This window comes from Electrophorus electricus, chromosome 15, assembly GCF_041902795.1.
Source record: "Electrophorus electricus isolate QZ-2024a chromosome 15, ASM4190279v1, whole genome shotgun sequence".
Classification (NCBI taxonomy): Eukaryota; Metazoa; Chordata; class Actinopteri; order Gymnotiformes; family Gymnotidae; genus Electrophorus; species Electrophorus electricus.
Genome location: NC_137511.1, coordinates 3,535,285 through 3,555,582, shown reverse-complemented (window position 1 = coordinate 3,555,582; position 20,298 = coordinate 3,535,285). Strand labels below are relative to the sequence as shown.

The following is a 20,298-nucleotide window of genomic DNA, read 5'->3' as shown; positions in this document are numbered from 1 at the left end:
TTAAAGCATCTGGATGGGCCTGGAAAGAACAGTTCTCTGGGGCATGCGCCGTAATAATCCCTCATTAACCTTAATGTCGGCTTGCTTGCTGTCACAACATGTGACCCTCCTTCCTAATAGAAGAGGCCTGCTCTGTGCTGAAATGCAAACATGGCCTGTGTTTTCACTAAGGCCAGATGTTGTGGCGAGAGACTTTGGGTCTGACTGTTTGAATGGGGCTGGGGTGGGGGGGTTCGGGGGAGTCAGACGTCCATGTGTTTCTGGACAGTGATGGATGAGCTCATTTGGCAAACACTTCCTTCCTGTGAGCAGCATGGACCTCTCCCTGTGCTCTTCCTTGAAGTAAATGTGCTTTAGTCACACTTTGGAAATTCTGACCTTTCAAAGACCTCTTCAGAATCAGTCAGGACTAAGGCATTTGTTACAGTATGCTGTAAGTATATGTTCATTTCACTACAAGTGCCATGAATTGAATTTGTGACTTCAAAAAGATATCAGTATGGTTCCCATAATGCTCTTCTCCCATGAAGCCCACAAAATTGATCTGTTCAAGCTTCGAGCGTTTTCTCATCATTCTTTCCAGAATGGACCATAACACATGACTGTCCCATGGTAGGCTGACTGTCTAGCACTTACACACAAATTAGCCCCCACAAACAAGATCTGTTCTAGAAACACACGCCCACTCATACAAAGACAGCTGAGTCAAATGAATTCCATGAGCTACTAGAGACATAACTGTTCCTCTCAGAAAGCAGGGAAAATATCACCCATTTGATGTCAAACGAAACCCTACATAAATTACTGCTACTTCAAAGTAGGTAATGTGCTGAAAGGTTTGGATTTACCCAAAGCAATTTACAGTTAGGCCTGAAAACAATGTTTCTGAGCAACTGAGGGTTAAGGGCCTTACCAACAGCTGCAACTTAGCAACAGTGGGGATTGAACAGGCAACCTTCTGATTACTTGTCAAGTTCCTTAACCTCTGAGCTACCACCACCCACTTGTTCCCTAACTTGGTCCTGGAATCCCTATACAATCAACCAAATATTGAGCCCCATATGATTAAAACAAACAGCATGTCCCATTATGTTAACATTAGTTACAACCTGTCCTCATCTTGGGATAAACTGTCACTCCCTTTTAATTTTAAAGCAATTAAGCAGCTATTTCAAGATTTTTTCAAACAGATTTCTATTCATACTGATATATCATTTTTCATCCATGGCTTTGAAGGTTTGATTATTTTAGGTCAGACTTGTCACAATAATGAATTTCACATTGCCGACACTGTGATGTGTTTGTTTTATTTGCATTATTTATGCAGCCTATGAAGCCCTTCTGTCTAAACGCAGTTGGAATATTTGATTTTGGGATTTCAGACAGTCTGTAATGAGCGCCAGGAATGCAGAGACAGAAGCTGTAGAAGACAACATGCACGAGAGCACATCCACCAGCACCTGATAACTGCAACGACACATTTGGCCACACAGGACCCAGCTGAGTGGGTGCGCTGACACAGATTTTCATCTGGCCTGATTGTCCGGGCAGAGGGCCTGGCTCTCTCCGCGTGCCAGGGAATTCCGTGGATACTCTGCACGGCCACATTGCCTTCTCCCCCGACCCATTGCTGATGGGACGGGTCCAACTGCAGCGAGGTCAGAGGAGGAACCGCCGAGAGAGCTTTCTTGCGGCCTGAGCGTTTGCAGTATGCATGCAATGAATGATCACAGGACCAACCTGACCCTTTTCAAACGGGGTCATGCTCTACGCTAAGCATGCGCACGGGATGCATGGGAGAAGAGGACCAAGGTCTAGCCATGCTACGAGAGGTCTCGCTGAGACCCTCCAGAGCCATCTCCTGGCTCACCGACAAGTAGCTCATTGTCTCAAGAAAACAGCCACTTCCCAGTCAGTGGGAGTTCAGAGGAGCATGCGTGTCGCATGCTTGAGCGACATGTGATCTCCATTTAAATTCTTTCCAGCGCTCCGGCTTCCTGGAGCAGTCCGGGTTGAAGAGAGTCCACTGGTCGGAAGAGACTGCAGCCTGCTGGTGGCCCAGCGTTGCCTCGCATTGAGAATGTCAGCTAATGGCACTGGATCAGCCACCCTGTCCCATCTGTCCAAGGCAAACACTACCTCTGCACGCCCATGACTCCATCGTGCATCCAGAGCAATAAAACACTTTAAAACACAAGAAGTGATTACTGCTTGAAAACTCTTAATTTAATGCACAGACTTTCCAATGAAAGAAACAGCCTTTGCTGTCAGGAAGTGAAATGAGGAGGATACATTTGCCTGTCAGGCCCGGACAGACTTGGTGGCTGTGTGCTAGACACAGTTAAAGCCACGAACTCGTGACAGCATGGCACGGGTGCACACACCGAACGGAGGTGCCCTTCCCAAACGACACTGTAGACACCAAGTCTTTACTGTAACCAATTACATTCATTCTGTAAGTCATTACTCTCATGCTATAATTTAAACTCACTCATGGAGCCACAATTACAATCAGGGTTAGTTAAGACTCAAGCATTTGCCACATAAATAGAGAGATTTGGGCTTTAGGTTTCTAGTCTTGGGTCATAAGGCCATGGTAGCATCCAGCAACAACCAGAATTTAAGATATATTTAACCACTGGAAGACCATATAAAATGTGGAAGGCTTCCAGGCATCTTTTAGTCTGTAACAAACACATAAAAAAGGCCCTCTTTAAATAGTTTGTGACAGTAAACCTGACACTTTTGCGATGCCTGCTACGTTGCAGCTCTTAGGATACACTCTGTGTGTGGCACGTGCAGGGAGGATTTGTTTTGCCTAGGTTCGGAAGGGCGTGGATAGCACAGACGGGCCAAGGTTGTGTGTGTGTATGTGTGTGTGTGACCAGTAGGGATCGATGGGGCGGTTCATGCCATTGTCAGAGAGGCGGCTGCTTCCACAATGGAGCTCATTATGAGACGTGGTCAAGCAGTGGAGTCAACATGAGAACTTCCTCTGCTGGCTTGCACTGTATACAAACAAAACGCTAATTGTGCACAGATGCGGCTTGGGTGAGAGAGGAAAGCGGTCACTGAAAAGGATATTAGAAGGTTATATTTCAGGAGATAAGTATGCAAATAAAAGGCTCTGAATCGATTCTTTCTGGTAAATAAATGAGAGGCTGTATTTTGAATTTTGTGACAGAATCTATGACAATTCCTCTCCTACCTAGACTTTATCTAATTTGTCTACGTAACGCGTGCTCATTAATATCAGCCTTTTTTATCAAGCTGCACTAAATCTATGACATCTCGAATCGCAGTGTTCCTCAACTAAGACAATGAATTCACTCGAGGCAGAGGTCAAGCTGAAGCAGGGAGGAACTCCTTTTACTGCAGTCCGCTTTTACAGGAATCCACAGCCCGTTGCTCCGGGAAGGCTGCTCGCTGACTCAGCACCCACCCCGATGTGCCGTAGCTCATGCTCTGCTACGAGCGGGCCGGCACTGCCGCCGCCAGAGGCGTGCAGCTTACGCATGCGATTTTTACCCCAGATAAAGTGGCGTCATGTTTCCAGAGGCCTCTGGTGAGAGCGTGAGGTGAGAGAATTAAGCAGGCTGGCAAAAAGGATGGCAGATCTGGATCTATTATCGGGCTATAATAGACCGTGATGCATTATTCAGTTTCACAACGTTCAGTTGACGGTGTTACGAATGGCTCTGTCCGCCACTGGGTTCCCTGTTCAAATGGAAACTGGCAATGCTTTCTGGGTGAGTTCTGCAGAAGCGGATGTTTGTGTTCACTCATCCACTCGATCCTCCAAGGGGAACGGCGAGGTGGTATGGGTGAGGACATGTTAAAAACACGATTGAAACGCGTGGTATATATATATATATATATATATATATATATATATATATATATATATATATATATGTGTGTGTGTGTGTGTGTGTGTGTGTGTGTGTGTGTGTGTGTGTGTGTGTGTGTGTGTGTGTGTGTGTAAAGTTATACCTGGTTTTTTTTTCAGAAAGGAGATTGAGATAGGAAACCTCAGCTCGGAAGAAACTTCTGAAATAATACACCAGTTGATTTCCCACACTGACAGAAGCATGTCGAGGCTTGATTTGCCCTCCTCAAAATCCCACACACATCCATGGCAGAACCGGACGCATTTTGAACACTGTGTTCGTGCGTGTATGAAAGAAAGAGACAAAGTGAGAGTTAGAGACTGATCATTATAATTCATTTTCATGTTATTAAAGTGCTTTCCCCCAGGCCTTTCTGCTGTGCATTACTATCAATTTAATGTTAATAACTGGCAATTTGGCTCCCTTTCCACTTGTAATTTGTTTAATTGTATTTTGCACTTCTAATACCATGAAACAGTTGTGCATGCTGTAAAAGGACTTTGCCTTGGTCATGGTGAACAGTTGACTCAGTCTTATTAAGGCTTTTACAGGCATCTATTTTAGGTCATCCATTACTTCTATAAACCTTCAGGAGGAGTCACAATGTCCTGAAGAGTAGGGTGACAAAAAAATATATGCAATGCCCTGGAAACACAGTTACAATGGATTTTGAAAACATCCAACTCTGTACCCTGGCAAGCAAGCAAACAGACAATTACAACTATAGCTACATAAACTAGAGCACAATCTTATCTTTTAGCAAAAATCAACATCTTTCTTAAAAAAAAAACCCTCGGAAGTTCTTCTCGTGCTTGATTTTTTTTCTCTTAATCATAGCTGGCTTATATTACAAAGCTTACTGACAGACACACGAGTGTGTACACGTACCAATCTGTTGGCACGAGTGCTTCAAGAAAGCTCCAGCATACGTTTATGCGCAATCCTCTCAGAGGAAGGATACAAGGCTTCATTATGTGTGAAGTGTTACTTGCATAGCTGCCTACAGTGATTTCAGCACAACACTGACTTCACAGCAAGCCATATGCACGTCATGTGATGCGTTTGCCTTCGATTAACTTTAGGTTATGCCCCACACCCTCTTCTCTCTCTTGACTTTCCTTTAATCACAGTGAATGTCTTCCTAGGACACTGTCTTGTTTCTTTCTGTACTTACGCTATATACATTGGTATTTGATTTATTTATACTTTTATGCTCTGCTTTTTCGTGTTTATGTAAAGCCCTTTGAATTATATTTTGTGCAAATAAACTTTCCTAGCCTTGTCATGGACGATTCACTGAGATTCTGATTTCTTCCCTTGGGGCTCTCTCATCATCTGCACTTAGATTATTCTATTCCAGTAGATTGTTTCTCATGTGGACAAGCTGAGTGTGTGGCCCCTAATCTACTATTGTTCTACAAAAGACAAAAAGATAATAGAATGCACTGTGGAAATTCTGTGGTTATATTCAGAGCCAGAGAGATCACAGAAAGAGGACGCACCAGTGGAGAGAGAGAGAGAGAGACTTTGAGCAATTGGAAGACTTAGGCCACAGGAACTTAAACTGCATAGAGTATTCAGGAATACTCTATTACTGCTTTACACAGGACACACTGTTTTATCAATCTGAGGCATGAGACAATGTCAGAGTGCAGCGGTAAATATAATGCACCATTTCAGGATAAAACCCACAGAATAGATCACAATTGCTCACGCACAAAGGCGTCATCTGAACTCAAACCCAAAAAGCAGAGATCTCTGGGTGCACTGGCTAAATGGAAATCTGAAGGTGAAGTACATCAACGCATGCATGGAAAGGGAAAGGTTTTCCTCGAGGACCGGGACAATATTCTCATAAACTGCAAATGTACAATATTCTCATAAACCACGAAATACAATAAAGGCTAATAAGGAAATTGATGTATTAATGAAAATTATGTATAATGTATTCCAGCATCATTAAATCTAGTGGCCAACTGATGCCAACTGTTTGCTTTTATAGTTCAGTGGCGCATGTGGCTAGTGGGTACAAACAATAATCCATGGCTCTGAGACTGTAATCCATCATGGGAACAACTAGAGTATAAACATTTGTGTAACATCAGAGTGTAATCTGAGTGACATCTGAGTGAAACACAAAGCAAATTAAGTTAACACGGTGCACATATTTCAAATACTCGATCATGCATTCCACACTCAGGGTGGGTGAAAGTCCAACCAACATGAATGGACAACGGCAGAGAAGTGGGAAGGACTCTGGTGTGCCTTCTGCTCACAAGATATTATTTTCAGGTGTGCAGAGCTGTTGTTTTTTTCCATGTTCATACACTGTACATCCTCACTGCATATAAATACAGATTATACTGAAACCCTGACACACCTTCCCACACTCCCCGCAGAACGGCACATTCCACCTGTCCTTTTCTCTGTGTAACTAGTCTGTGGAAAGCACTTCAAATGATTTATACAGTGTCATCGATTATACCGTGTCCTTGTTTCAGGAAGATATATGCAATTGTGTTGCTGTTTGGTACTGGTTCTTTATGGAATTTGTGCACAGTTGTTCTTGCAGGAGTTGGAGCAAACGCATATGTGTAACTGCTAGTGGTCGGAGTCAAACTATTTGCTAAGCATTTCATAATCATGTCAATCAGATTTTACGTGCAGCAAACATATATATATATATATATATATATATATATATATATATATATATATATATATATATATATATATATATATATTTAACTGTATAAAATCGCTTTGTGATAGCATAGAAACAGAAATATACACTCCTGCGCGAGAATACAGCCACACAAAAGGTGCCAGAATCCTTCAATAAAATCAGTTGTGAGACGGTAGCTCTGATGGTGCATGCTTATTAATCTAACATAACGCAGATTAACCGTGCAGCGACATTACACATCAGCAGCCCGCTGTAACAGCGTCATCTCGTATTAACAGATATTTGTAATTGCACTGGTTGGGCAACATCTGTTGGTCACATAATTGTAGCAACCGATCGGGGTATTCATATACTCTCGTATCACAATCCTCTCATGTTCCACCGAAATAGTGCATAGAAGTACACATTCCTTTAAACGCTGCTTCAGAAATCATGGTTGTGACTATGATTGTTACTATAGGACGCTGAAATAAAGCCATACCTTAAAAGGTTTTGAAGTGTCAACGTCTGTGTCCGTTCATTAACCGCTGTTGGGAAGGACGCTGTCTCTTTGCATTAAATAAACGGTATCAGGACCGTCACTGCCTAACTAGACCACACAGAAGCACACCGACTATAAAACAAATGGCTCCGTGGTTTTAGACTTTACAAAACAATATCTTCAAAATTATAGACGTACTCAAGGAATAAAAAATAATAATTTTCTTTGTCCTGTGTCTACATTCCCATTACGAAGCCCAGAGCTGGGCGAGCAGTTCAGGACACTGCTCACTGTACCGTAATTCAGCTCGTCCACACTACAGAATTGGACGGGGTGGGAGGCGACAGCTAAATGTCCAGACAGCTCAAACCAATCGTGAAATTTATGGGCGTAAACAAGCGAACACATACTACTTTTTTTAACTCAAAGGAAGCAACTGGAAAATGTATAGGCGTTAAAGGTCATTCAAACTACAAGTCATTATTTTGCTCAAAAGGGACCAAGCAAAAAGTGGGAAAGATAACTGAAATGAAATATAATTTGACTCCAAATTCCGTTCTGACTTCCACATAATTCTTTTGAAATGTTATTCTATAATTAAGCGTTGCATGTCAAACGGTACAGGGAGGCAGTAATAAAAACCTAAACCAGAGCGTTGAGACCACGGAGACTAAACTATCCGTAGGTCATCACAGCGCCTTGATAAGGCACTCAGCGAGAAGTCTGGTAGCTTGATTCATGTTGGTTTGGGCTGTTCTATACACAGCATATTGAAACGGCACCTTATCTTTCTTACATTCTTTTAATGCATTCAGTGCGGTGTTAGACTCCGAGATGCATCGTTAGATTTCCAGAATAGGCAGCTTCAGAGGACCAGCCTCGTGCACTAACAGCCTCAGTCGCACGGGCGCGGAGAAACTGTGGCAGCCGCAACAAGACCTGAGCCAGAAACAGTGATGTGGAGGAAAGGATGACGCCATGAATATACAGCAAGGGGACATTTGTCCAGCCTGTGGACGTGAAGGCGTACACACACGCTGAACAGATTCAGAAACACTTTAAAAGTGGGTCAAAAAAGGCAGAAGAGAGTGGGACACGGTAAATAAGGCTAAATTACATCTGTTTTAGCAGGAAATACGTCCGTTTGTTTGTTTGTTTGCTTGCTTGTCTGTCTGTCTGTCTGTTTGTCTGTCTGTCTCTGTTTGTTTGTTCGTTTGTTTGTTTTTCAAAATGGCATTAAGCAAAATGAACCGTTGCTTTCAACAAAAACATTCTAGGAGTGTGGGATAAGTTCTCTTTCAAAGTACCATGAATTCTGATATGTTCTGACATGGTGAGAGAATAAATCCACAGAAAAGTTTGTAGAACGTGCAGCACGGACTGTCTCTGCGTGTGGACACGAGAGCCACAAACATTCCTGCAGCAGGATGGACAAACTTCCGGAAGGGAATTTCCAGGGCTGGAATGAGGATGAGCCTCCCATCCAGCTCTCTCTCTCTCTCTCTCTCTCTCTCTCTCTCTCTCTCTCTCTCTCTCTCTCTCTCTCTCTCTCTCTCTCTCTCCACCTTTAGAGAACGTTTCGTGTTTTAGTTGGACATCTTTTTTTTTACCAGTAGGTTATTAATGGGACCTGATACAGTGCAAGGAGACATTCTGAAATTTCAGAAAATAGGAAGAAAAACGTGTTTGGGATGTTGGTAACACAGTTCAGAATACATTTTATGCAAGAAAATGCTTGGAAATTTGTTGCAAAGACATGGAACAAGTATATTTGAATGCTCCGCCTATTTATGTATTTATTTTTCACTATTCCTCCTTTATTGTTTTTGTAACCTCGAGTCTGTGAAAGGCACTATTTAAATTAAACTTATTATTATTATTATTATTATTATTATTATTATTATTTTGTCTGACTTAAATTCAGACCAGTGATGTTTCTTTCTTTTCGCCACAGCAACAGTTGTGCTCGTGTTGCTTCTCTGTTGGCCCATTGCCAGGTTGAGCAGTGAGGCCCAGAGTGAACTGCTTCGCTTCTCCTCTGGAAAGCTGCAGTTATCCCTTGCCCCTCAGGCACTGTGCATAAGGAGTGAGGTGAGGAGAGATTTGATTTAACACACTGATGCCGCTGTACGGCCAGCCCAGCAGAACCAATCAGAAATGCCACGGAGGTTTGTGGTTAAATATGGGCCCACTTGTTACAAAGAGGAAAAAGAGGAAAAGGTATCAGAGGAAGACATTCACGTGATGGATCAGTCCATTCACGGGAGAAGCAGGGGAGATTTAGTGGTATGTGCTGATGGGGGGGAAGCGGAGACAAAGAGAGGGGAACACAGATGACAGTACATCTCCACGGATGGAAAGCATTATGACCTGACCTGAAATTCAACCCCGTCCTGTTGCTTAAAAACTCATGGTTCTCCAATTCACCATGTGTCATTCAGAGGTCTGCTCTTAGATACTGACGAAGGATATGTTAAATATCAAATATAACATTTATATCTTGATTCGTAATTTAGCCTAGTCAATAGTGATACACAAACTAAACAGTATTCTAGATCAGTATTCTAGATCAGTATTCTAGATCATTGGTATCTTGGACTCTACTGTACTGGCTAGGATGTATTCTATGAGTAAATGACAAAGCACTTTTGTAAGTTGCTCTGGATAAGAGCATCGGCTAAATGCCATAAATGTAAATGTAAAAACTTACTGTGTTTCCTCATTACAGCTGATTAATGACATCAGCCTCTAGTACTACTCAACATGCGCTTGTTACAGGAAGTTTTTTTTCTCCTTCAAACAATACATTTGAATCTGGGAAGGAATTCAGGAACAGTATGCGTAATGCAGGAGGGCTGAGGGAACAGAACCACCCAAACATTTCATTTCCGATAAGACAAAGTCCATTTTAATTATCTGTGACATGCTAGATTACAAAGATGTTACCATTTTTAAATAACTGAAAAGATACAAGACAAATTGCAAAAATAGGAAATACTTTTTTTTTTTTTTTTGCATAACTAAATCTGGTGCATGCACAAACAATACAGTAAATCGCTAAAAATATCCTCATTAACAAACTGAGTCATAAAGCAGCTATGAGTTAGCTGGTCCCTGCGTGCTAACTGTACTGCTGCGGGTACAGTGGGACATGATCAGGGCTGGCTGGCTCGTTCCCCTGGGACAGATTCAATTAACGAGGAAAAGGAAACGATTAACTGCCAGTGGAGTGAGTGCATCTAAAGCACCCCTTAAACTCTGTTAATCAGTAACAGTGAAGGACCCTCAGGCCCCCAGGACGGAGCCCTGTAAAGTCCACTTTCCCATAATTAACAGAAAGCTACCTAAGCAATACAGCTTGTTTGGATCTGCTTCGTATGAAATACAAAAGTCAGACAAATGGGGATCTTTATTTTAATGGAATGAAAATAATAAAGACAAGTGATGGCTTAAAAAATTAAGTTATTTCACCTCTCACAGAGAGAGAGGGAGAAAAAAAAACCTCAGCTCTGTCATGATGAGAGTCTCTGAGGGTTTCAGACCTTTCAGACCTTCAGAGTCTCCCTCACCTCCTCTTGACAAACCCTAACACCAGCGAGACAGTAGATGCTGAAGCGTGCTGTTCTGAAAGCACAGACCGTCACACAGTGCCAGGGAGAAGACTTCTTCATATGAGTATCTCCCAATGCCCTGGTGATAGTTATGCCCCTGCTTGACAAAGACATCTCAATACAAATTCAAACACGCTAATGGGACAGCAATCATGTTTCAAACCTTGAGCCTGCATGTATGCTACATCTAGTGGTTTGCATGACAGTTAAGCTGCCAGCAAATTTGAATAATAATGTACATTTTCTAATGACAAACAGTGCTCTTCAGCTTGAAGGCTAATTCCGCCATGTGCTCCCGTCTGCTGCAGAGAGCATGCCTTCCAGAGGACCCTCGGGAGATGGAATGCATGGAATCCAGAGGGTGAAGGATTGCTTCAGGCAGACTGTAGCTATTCTAGCAGAGCCTCAAGGCGGTACAGAGATGAGAAGCTCCTAGCCTGCTGTGAGTAGAGGAAACGTTTATCAGGGTCCCACAGTGGCCCATAAACCTAGAACAGGCAGGATGGCAGAATGAAGGTTCCCCAACGCGCTATCCCTGCTCATGATATGCTGCACTGAAACATCACAAGACACGCAAATCCACATTACCCACTGAACCACAGCTTACAGTTCAACGGCAATACGGAAGCAGCTGCCACGTCTCTTATGAGGCTCAAAGGGAAATGCTTTTATGGACATGCTCAAATGGTCAGCCATGTTCCACTATAAAACCAACTGATGGAACTTATTGAAATAAAACTGCTTGGAACATATATTTTTAAATACAAAAATATTTTTTTTCTTGCAAAAATCCATGGCCATGCAAACATAAATGGAACGTAATTCATACATGACAAAAGGACTGATAGCGACAGAGCACTCAGGGGAGTGGCTGGGCCCCTTGCATGGTTTTGCAGGGAAATAACTCCGATTTTACAAGATGCTGATGGTTAGGGGTGCAAGCTTAAATAAAGAAGACATAACCTCTGGCCTTGATCGTTGAACCCCCTCCCTGACCTCCTGACCTCTGGACAGAATGAGTGATGGTGGACCAGGGTATGGAGGGTCTTTCATCACCAAAGGAACATGGGGAGGTTGGGTTAGCCACCAGAACCTCACAGAGGTCCAACCAAAACACAAATGAGATTGTTAAGAAAACCTGGTGATTATGAATACAAATGTATTTTTATAGTCTGACTTAGAACACTGTACTGCAGTCTGCGAGGACAAAACCACATGTTGATTTATTACCAAGTAACTAAAAGGTTAAAAAAAAACATCCTGATGAATACTGATGAATCCATGTCCATATCACAAGTACATCATAACTTTTCCAACATGTGGCATTGATGTAGTGTCTAATAACATTGCTGTCTCATACCTAAAAAAAAAAAAAAAAAAAAAAAAAGATATTACAAGACATTTGCTTTGTATCACGATAGTTTTTTCAATAGATGTTGGCAAATCACTTAGTAATGGCTGGACTTATTACATTTCCTTAGGCCATCTGTGTGCCCTTGATCTGATTGGTGGGCGCACCTGACATGTCTGCTATTTCCCATGATAGGTTCCAGCAGCAGACCTCCACACTGACATGTGAGCAGCGTCTGCACGTGAGAAAGGATCCAAAAGACACGGACAGTCTGTCATCCTGTGCGCAGTGGCGCCCGTGCTTAGGGGAGTGCACTTCAGCAGTGCCGACTGCTCGGAAGCCTGCCCTGGCAACCTCTCTGTGACTGGCCCTTTTATCTTCATCACGGTCTCAGCCACACCCACGTGGCCCCGTGAGAGAGGTCCCAGCTGTTCCCACTGGTCCCCTGTCAGACTTCAAAAGGCTCTTGTGGAATTTCAAATACACCAAGGAGGTCCTGGTTCTCATTACACTTAGGTGATCAGATATACAGCCTTACATGGATCAGCCAGAGGGCTTGACTCATCTCCATCGTCTTGCTGAAGTGCAGAGCCTGGCACTAGTGTTGTCTTGTTCATACAGACGTGGACGGAGAGAGACAGCTCAGAGAACCACTGTGATAAAGTCTACAGAAAGTAAGATTTAAGATGTGTAAGTGTGAGATCTCAACATATTAGCTGAACCAGTGCAGAGCTGTGTGTTTCATTAGCTTCTTGTGTCTTGAATGCAGTGGTTTTCCCCCGAACCTTGTGCTGTTCAGCCTTCGTTTAAGGGTCAGGGAAGCTGTGGTAATGCATGGTGGAAGAGTTACCACTACCTGTGTAACTAGTGCCTCTTTTGTTAAGTTGTGTGTGGTAGTGTGGGCTTCAGACCTAGTGATATATCTTTGTCAGGATGCTTTTGTGAGATAGACATTCTGGAACTTGCCAGGATGATCAACAGGCCTATTACTTTTTTGGCAAATTTGAGAAGGTTTACTGAAAATTACTATCATCCTGTAAAATTTGAACAAATGTCCAGTACATTTTGTACAAACTGAAAGTTTCAATTTCACATTGAAATGTCCATTTTCTTTTCAAACCTCTTTTATATCACAGCCACATGATGAATGTTGAACTAACATGAGACATAAGTCCTCACTCACATTTTCTGTATGCCATAACCAAAGAATGTAGGATTTGCCTATCGATGTAAACTGCTCAAAAAGATGATGATACATGGCACCAATTTACATAACCTTGCAGATAGCTTAACACTCTCTGCAGATAAACAGGGAGCGCAGGACTGCAGAGAGAACTCTGGAGGCCAGTGCAGAGCAGCAGCTGGTTTAGACAGTCTCCCCCAGATCCCTCCTGGACACAGTCTCTGTCTCTCTCTCTCTCTCTCTCTCTCTCTCTCTCTCTATCTCTCTCTCTCTCTCGCTCTCTCTCGCTCTCTCTCTCTCTCTCTCTGCCTGTATGGTGTCTTCCCGTTGGCTGACTCCTGACTGCCGGTTTTCGCTCTCTGGCGTCTCAAGACCTCTCCAAAGCCCATTGGTCCCCAGCAGAGTTCCGGAGAAGGAGACAGTGCTGGCATGGCTTCAGAGGAACACCACGCTGATGTGGCCCGCTCCTCCTGATGACCTGAGCACGCTGCGCCAGTGGAAGCCTCGTCAGGCCCCAGCGAGCCCAGGGCACATCCAACGGTCGCGGTTTCCAACAGTTGCAAAGTGAATGAAACGGGTTTTCAGCACCCACTGGCTGTGTCGAATCAAATATGAAGCTGGAAGGGAACACGGCCAGAGCTTTACTGACAGGCAGAGTGCAGAGCAAGAGGAAGCGCAGTAGAACAGTCCCCCAGGTCGGGAAGTACCGCTGTTATTATTATTACCCAAACAGCAGAGTAGCCCATATATCTGCAGGAGACTGTCCAGTGACATACAGGACAGGGGAATTTTGCTGCTTTGTAATATTTATTGTTCAGCTCATCCATCAACATGTTGGATAGTGAAGACATGGAAGATATATATGGAGTTGTATATAATCTGATTCATTAGACAAAATTCAACAGTGCATCATCCATATGTTAATTTGGATATAAATTTCCTCTTCGGATATAATAAAGGAAACTGAACTGAATATAACTGTATAGGCATGGGTTACTAAAATTACCAAACTATAAAACAAGGACCCCTAATGAAAACCAGGTCCCCATGACGATATCAGAACATTATAAGGCTACAAGTTCCTTTTAGTTCTGCATTGCACTGTCAGCCTAGTGCCTCCTGTGTTCAGAATAAGGCCCATTAGGGCACTGATGCAGGAAAAGGCCTCGAGCTCCAGTGAAAGCTCCCGGTGAAGGTTGCGCTCCCTGTGCCTTTGAGTCCTGTACTGTTCTTAAGTACGTGCAGGAAATGCACAAGTCCCTTTCCCCTTTGTGAAGCCCGATTACAATGCATAGACGAAGGACATGGGCTTTTACTACAGAGTGTGCAGCTCTCCAGCACAGATTGCAGACAGGAAGCTGTGCTAAAAATTGCCTGGAATCACATCCTTACACTGGTTCTAATGCCACCACACTAGGCCTGCATTTAAACACAGCAGGAGGACACAGAGGTTTTGAGCTGGAATTGGCTTCCGTTCACATAAAAAGAAACTGAGTGAGGTTACTGTAACTGCTGCTATGTGTGTGTAGAACACCCCCGCCCCCCATTTACCTCAGAAGCAGCGGGAAAAAAACAAGACAGCAAAGAAGAATATTTGCTTCTTGCTTTGTGTCTGCTGTTGATTGTTACTCTCCTCAGATGTTATCCGCACTGAGTAATGGCCATGCGATGATACCTCAAAATGTTTGTGTTTATGCAAAATCAAATTTTCTTCTGATGAAAATGGTCTACATGAGCCACCAAATGAGTTAATCAAGGAACAGGGAACTGTAGTGTGTGACTTCGTGAGATTTAGCACAAAGCTTCCTGCCTTCTCAGATACAGCAGGCTGAGCTGTGTTGTAGGGTGGTGAGCTGAAAGTGGCCACTGTCATGTGTGTCTGGTATTAAGGGGCTCACATGTAACACTTCCTCTGCGTAAAAAGGAGATCCTCTGAAGAGTTATGTTCAGAGAGTTCACTCAGAGGACGAGCGTGACTTTTCTTTCTTCTCGTTGACACGAATGTCAGTGAATACCTTCTATTGAAAGGACTTTTCAGTTTCTTTGTGTGTGTGTGTGTGTGTGTGTTTGAGTGGTGTAGGTGGATGGCTTAAGATTTTAAAGCACATATAACCACACCTATAGGAGAAAATACTGTTAAACCTTTTACTAAAACATTTCAGAATGTAGACTTCTATTTTTTTCAATAACATGGTCTATTCTTTTTACTTATCCTTTTTTACTTAAGTAAACACTCATGAAATCCAATATGCGCGCATCACATCAGATTCTATGTACAAAATTATCAAAAATTCCACATTGCAAAAATTTTCACAAACCTGCCATCCAGTATTTGGCAATAGGCCAATTGAATGCCTCTTCCTGCTCTACTGATTGTAACAGGAACTTCCAGGTGCATGTGTGGTGACTGCCCTGCAGGTATAGTGAAGTAGCTGGCCGTGCAGGAGAGAGCATGCTCGCTAGCCCACTTCCTTCCTGCAGGGGACTCACACATGCCACCTACACATGTGTAAATTACAGGGTAGATGCGAGTCTCTCTCAGGCCTCTGCAGTATGCCAACAGCTGGCTATGGACATTCAATACACTAACAAATAAACAATTTTTTTTAGAAGAACATAATTCATATTGTGTGTTGTATTATATTCCAAGTTCTCCAGAGTAATCTGTGACAATAGCACCCAGTTTGCAATCTAGTTTTTACAAGCACAAAGTCATCCTACAGACATTGCAAGAACCAACATGCCCATCCCTTTATTGGTTGGTTTTTACTTGTTCTTCTGTACTTTAACATAGGAGGACCATAGGGTTGGTCATCCATAGGGTTGCTAATCATCAAGCAATAGGATTACAGCAGAGACAAACTGCCTGATTGCATTTCCATGTCCCTGTATTGAGCATATTTCTGCTCATAGAAATGAAACAAGGACTCCTCTTTGTTAAGCAAAGAGACATGTTTGTAAATTTTGTATAATAAATATCCCCTTTAAAGTAAGAACAGACCTTGAGATACAGAGTGCAGTCTGTGTGTCTATATGTGTAATTTGACAGGTAAAAATGTAAGCAAACAATGCAAGCAAACTTGCATTGCAAGCAAATTTCTTTAATTTATTCTGTGTTTACTAATTAAGTTTTCCATTTATTTAGTTTTATACCGAATCCTATTACATGAGGGTATGTGGTTAACTGTACTACTATAAACGCAAAGGTTACCACTGCCACCTAGTGATCAAATTAATGTAATTAGTCACATGGAAAACCCATTGTTCCCTTCCACAAGCACAATTCCTTCAAATAGGCTTCAAATATTGGCCTAAAATATAGATTATAATAAAACGTAAATACTATAAATACTTTACTTATGTTTACAAATTGTTAAAGGTATAAACTCCCGCATACTTACATCATATCAGGTAGAGAGCAGCTGTCAAGAGGTAAGCCTTCTCTTCACGGTCTCATATATATATATATATACATTTTTCTCCAATAAACACTTGGTGGAGTTTTGTCTCTTGTGTTTTAAGAGTTTTTCCAGCTGTCTGAAACGTCCAGATTAACTTTATTTTCAACCTGATGGTCTTTTCAGCTTGCTTTCTAGTTCAGGACAAAAAAAAAATTGTCTTTACACTATAACAACCACAAGCAGTTAACAAATGCAACTGCAATTACAAATAAAATACATTTATTTATATTACCACAGAATAGAAAACATGCTAGAAAATATTTTGTCAGTCCAGTTAAATTATTCAGATTTATTTTCCACATGTTGAACACATTTAAAATGTGTTCTTTTAGGCACGTATAAAGTTTAGTGTTTTTGATATTTGCGTAGTTTATAGACCACCTGACAGCACTAAACATAAACCTGATGTAATGTTTTTGGTTTTTTTTTGCTTCACCTTCGTTCTTGGTCGAACATCCAAACGACTTCACCAGCAAAGGAAGAGCAACAGACTCAGCAAGCACGCGACTCCCGAGGGGATCCCAAAGCTGGTTTGCGCTAGGGGTCTCGCGCTCATTCTCTCGGGCAGCAGGCCAGACTGGTACATACTGGTACATACTGGTACATACTGGTACATATTGGTACATATTGGTAGAGGCTGCGGGACTGGGACGGACTGGCGACGCTGTTCTGCTGGTGGTGCCAAACCAACCCCCTGGACGCCAGACGTACGGCTAGGAGTGGGTGGCCTCCTTTTGCGTGTAGGTCTGACATTTCGAAATGAAAATCCATTACTGAAAAAATTTAATGGAATTAAAATTTTTCAAAAATGGGAACTCGGAAGTGATAACTCGCAGAGAACCTTTATTAGATTACGCAAACCACAGATCTTTGATGTCGACATGAGCCTTTTTGTAAACACTTCTCTCACTCACTCTTTCGCTGTTTCTTTCTGGTTTTTCAGCGTCACGAGCTAACCATCTTTTGCGCTATTGCCGTAGCAGTGAGGGTGGGGCAGAGCTGAGCTCGGGGTGATTACTACCCTCCGAGACCTCCTCTGCCCCCACCCCACAGTAATGCGCTGATAGGGGAGCAGCTGGCGATCTCCTCCCTTTCTGTGACACTGTGATAGTTCGGAACACTCCAGAACTTGCATTTTACTTTCTTTCTTAAATGTGGTATCACTGTTAAAACACCGCTTAAAAGATTTATAAAACCAAAAGACAATAGGGCAAATGCACATCTGTAGATATTCTGTACAGGATCCCATTTTTGTCTTTATCATGAAATCATGAAATGCTTACTTCTCGCCTGACTAGTACACTCAGGAACTAGAAAAAACGGGTCTTAACTCGTTTTATTAGTGCCTCTGTTGTAATCTAATTCATTGTGAATTTATCCAATCATTTTTTTTTACGATGCTATATATTTTAAGTGTGCTTAAATTATTTGCGTTGTGTATAAGAGTTAAATATTTACTATATAGTTATTAAAATTGGAGAAACGTAATATTGAGAAAAGTAGGTTTTGTGTCAATTATGTTTTGATGTACGAGTATACTAATGTATTATTTATCCCTTTAACTTTATTTCATAGCCTGGCTTTACTTCAGTTAACTCTTAATTATGTTCTTTATTTATAGCCTTTAATTCTTGCACCTCATCTTTATTTATACTCTCCTTCACGTGACTGTGTGGGAATTCTTAAGCAAACGCTATAAATTAATAGGCAGATTCCTTTTAGTGTATAACCGCACTGAATAGCCTTAACAATGACGCATAAAAAGGAATCGATGACGCAAAATTATTTCTGTCCATTAACAAGTTGATTAGGGTTACCACTGTCACGTGACGAAACCCCATTTCCCTGACACTCGAAAGCATACCGGAAAGAGCGGAGAATCTTGTTTGCATATCTTATTTTCTATGTAGTGTGTGGTCTCTACATTAAAATAGCTATTATACTTTTTTATTTTATTTTGAGGCGCTGTCAAAATGGTTAATAACACTTTTTTGAATCGCTCAGTTTAAACGCAAATTATATCGTCACAGGATCGCCACAGTTTATAATGCTTTCAAATCGCGAGAAAGAACTACTTATAGAGCTATGGGACAAACTGGCACTAGTGGCAGAAGATATTGGGTCTGAAGCTCTATTAAGGTATGCCTGCTATGCGCAAAGCCCACCGGTTTTTACAACTTCAGAGACAAATATGTTTACACATGCCACATTACATTAAATATCTGGTCACAGTGAAACGTTCTAAATTACAAAACACCTTAAGATCAATTTAGTTAAAAGGGTAGTATGTGCTGCTTCATTTTGCTTGAAATAGCCACATCGATTAATAAAACATGCAGTAACTTGCTTCTGACAAATGTTAACTGTCTGCTCACGTCTTTGCTGGCATTGTTCAGTTGTTTTAGGGTTGAAGATTAAAACGTCTGTTAGCAAACATGGTAACGGGTATGCGCGTTCCTGCGTCATCACGCAAGCGTGGAAGAGAGTGTGTTTACGGTCACGCTTTTCTTTCTGACAACTTGTGTCTGTCGTTTACTGGTTCACAGAATGTTTACGGCGTTTCCTAAAACAAAGACGTACTTCGAGCACCTAGACCTCAGTCCACGATCAGAACATTTACGATCCCATGGGAAGAAGATCGTTTTGGCCTTAGCAGAGGGCACAAGGGACATAAGCACACCACTTTTTACCGAGAATTTGGGCTACCTCGGTAGATTTCATGCCTACCAACTGAGAATTCATCCAACCAACTTCAAGGTTAATTTTACGGTTCCCTTAATCTCATGAAAAAGACGGGGATTATTTATATATTGGTTGCCTTAATGAATATTTAGTTATTTCATTTTAGAAGTGGCATGTGAGACAATGAAGCAAACGAAATAACTTTGCTGAATCGTTCCGCAGATTCTGAATCACTGTATGCTGGTGACAATAGCTTGCTATATGGGTGAAGATTTCGGCCCTGCTGTACACGCGGCAACGGACAAGTATCTTTCGGCATTTTCCGCATTGCTTGCGGAGAAATTCAGATAAGGAACTTTCACGAGTCAGACGTAATTAACAGGAGTAACTTTCACAAAACAGCAGTTCAGTCTCTATCTTGGTCTATCTCTAAGAAAACCTAGGGAAAACTCTGGATGTGTTGTAAATAGGATGATATGTTTGTAATAAATGCGTTTAAATATGTTTTTTCCTTTGCTTTATACAGTTATAACATCGTTACATGTTGATGACATCATTAATACCTTTAATGACGTCCAAAAAGCAGGAGGATTGTTAGCCTTATAGTTTACACTTCGAGAGACTTAATGCCTGACGAATTGTACAATAAATATTTAGGTTTTTTTCAGAGGGCGTGGGATCAGGTTCTTCGACATTCGAAGAATTCGACTAGAATTCAAACAGATACACTGGAATGCGTGTAATTTTCGATTTAACTTGGAAGACATTACGCATCGAGGTGATTCAAGTAGGGTACGTATAATGGCATAAGCAATGCTGATTTAAGTAATGAGATAATGATGCATTTATCACTGCCCTATGCTCATTTTGTACATTGGCTACTCTGTCGCATAGACGAATCCCTGTCTTGCACAAATCACATAAAGCATATCGTCTTGTCGTATGGCATGATT

General features: G+C 41.9%; 1 protein-coding gene and 1 long non-coding RNA gene across 5 annotated transcripts in view; one reads left to right on the top strand and one right to left on the bottom strand.

Moving 5' to 3' along the window:
• Positions 1-17,743, bottom strand: part of rhbdf1b (rhomboid 5 homolog 1b (Drosophila)) — a 31,046-nt gene extending 13,303 nt beyond the window's left edge. For 2 of the 4 annotated variants that reach the window (XM_035533587.2, XM_081697217.1), the window contains exon 1: positions 7,058-7,362. The gene's annotated coding sequence lies outside the window, so the exon portion shown is untranslated. Of the gene's footprint in view, positions 1-3,993; positions 4,126-7,057; positions 7,363-16,603; positions 16,795-17,099 lie in introns of those variants that run through there. The other 2 variants (XM_081697216.1, XM_035533586.2) reach the window with 2 other exon arrangements.
• Positions 10,849-16,597, top strand: LOC113574885 (uncharacterized). The gene is made up of 3 exons (XR_003410362.3): positions 10,849-11,110; positions 12,215-12,693; positions 13,575-16,597. It is a non-coding gene; the product is annotated as an uncharacterized LOC113574885 (long non-coding RNA).
• Positions 17,744-20,298: the final 2,555 nt, after the last annotated feature.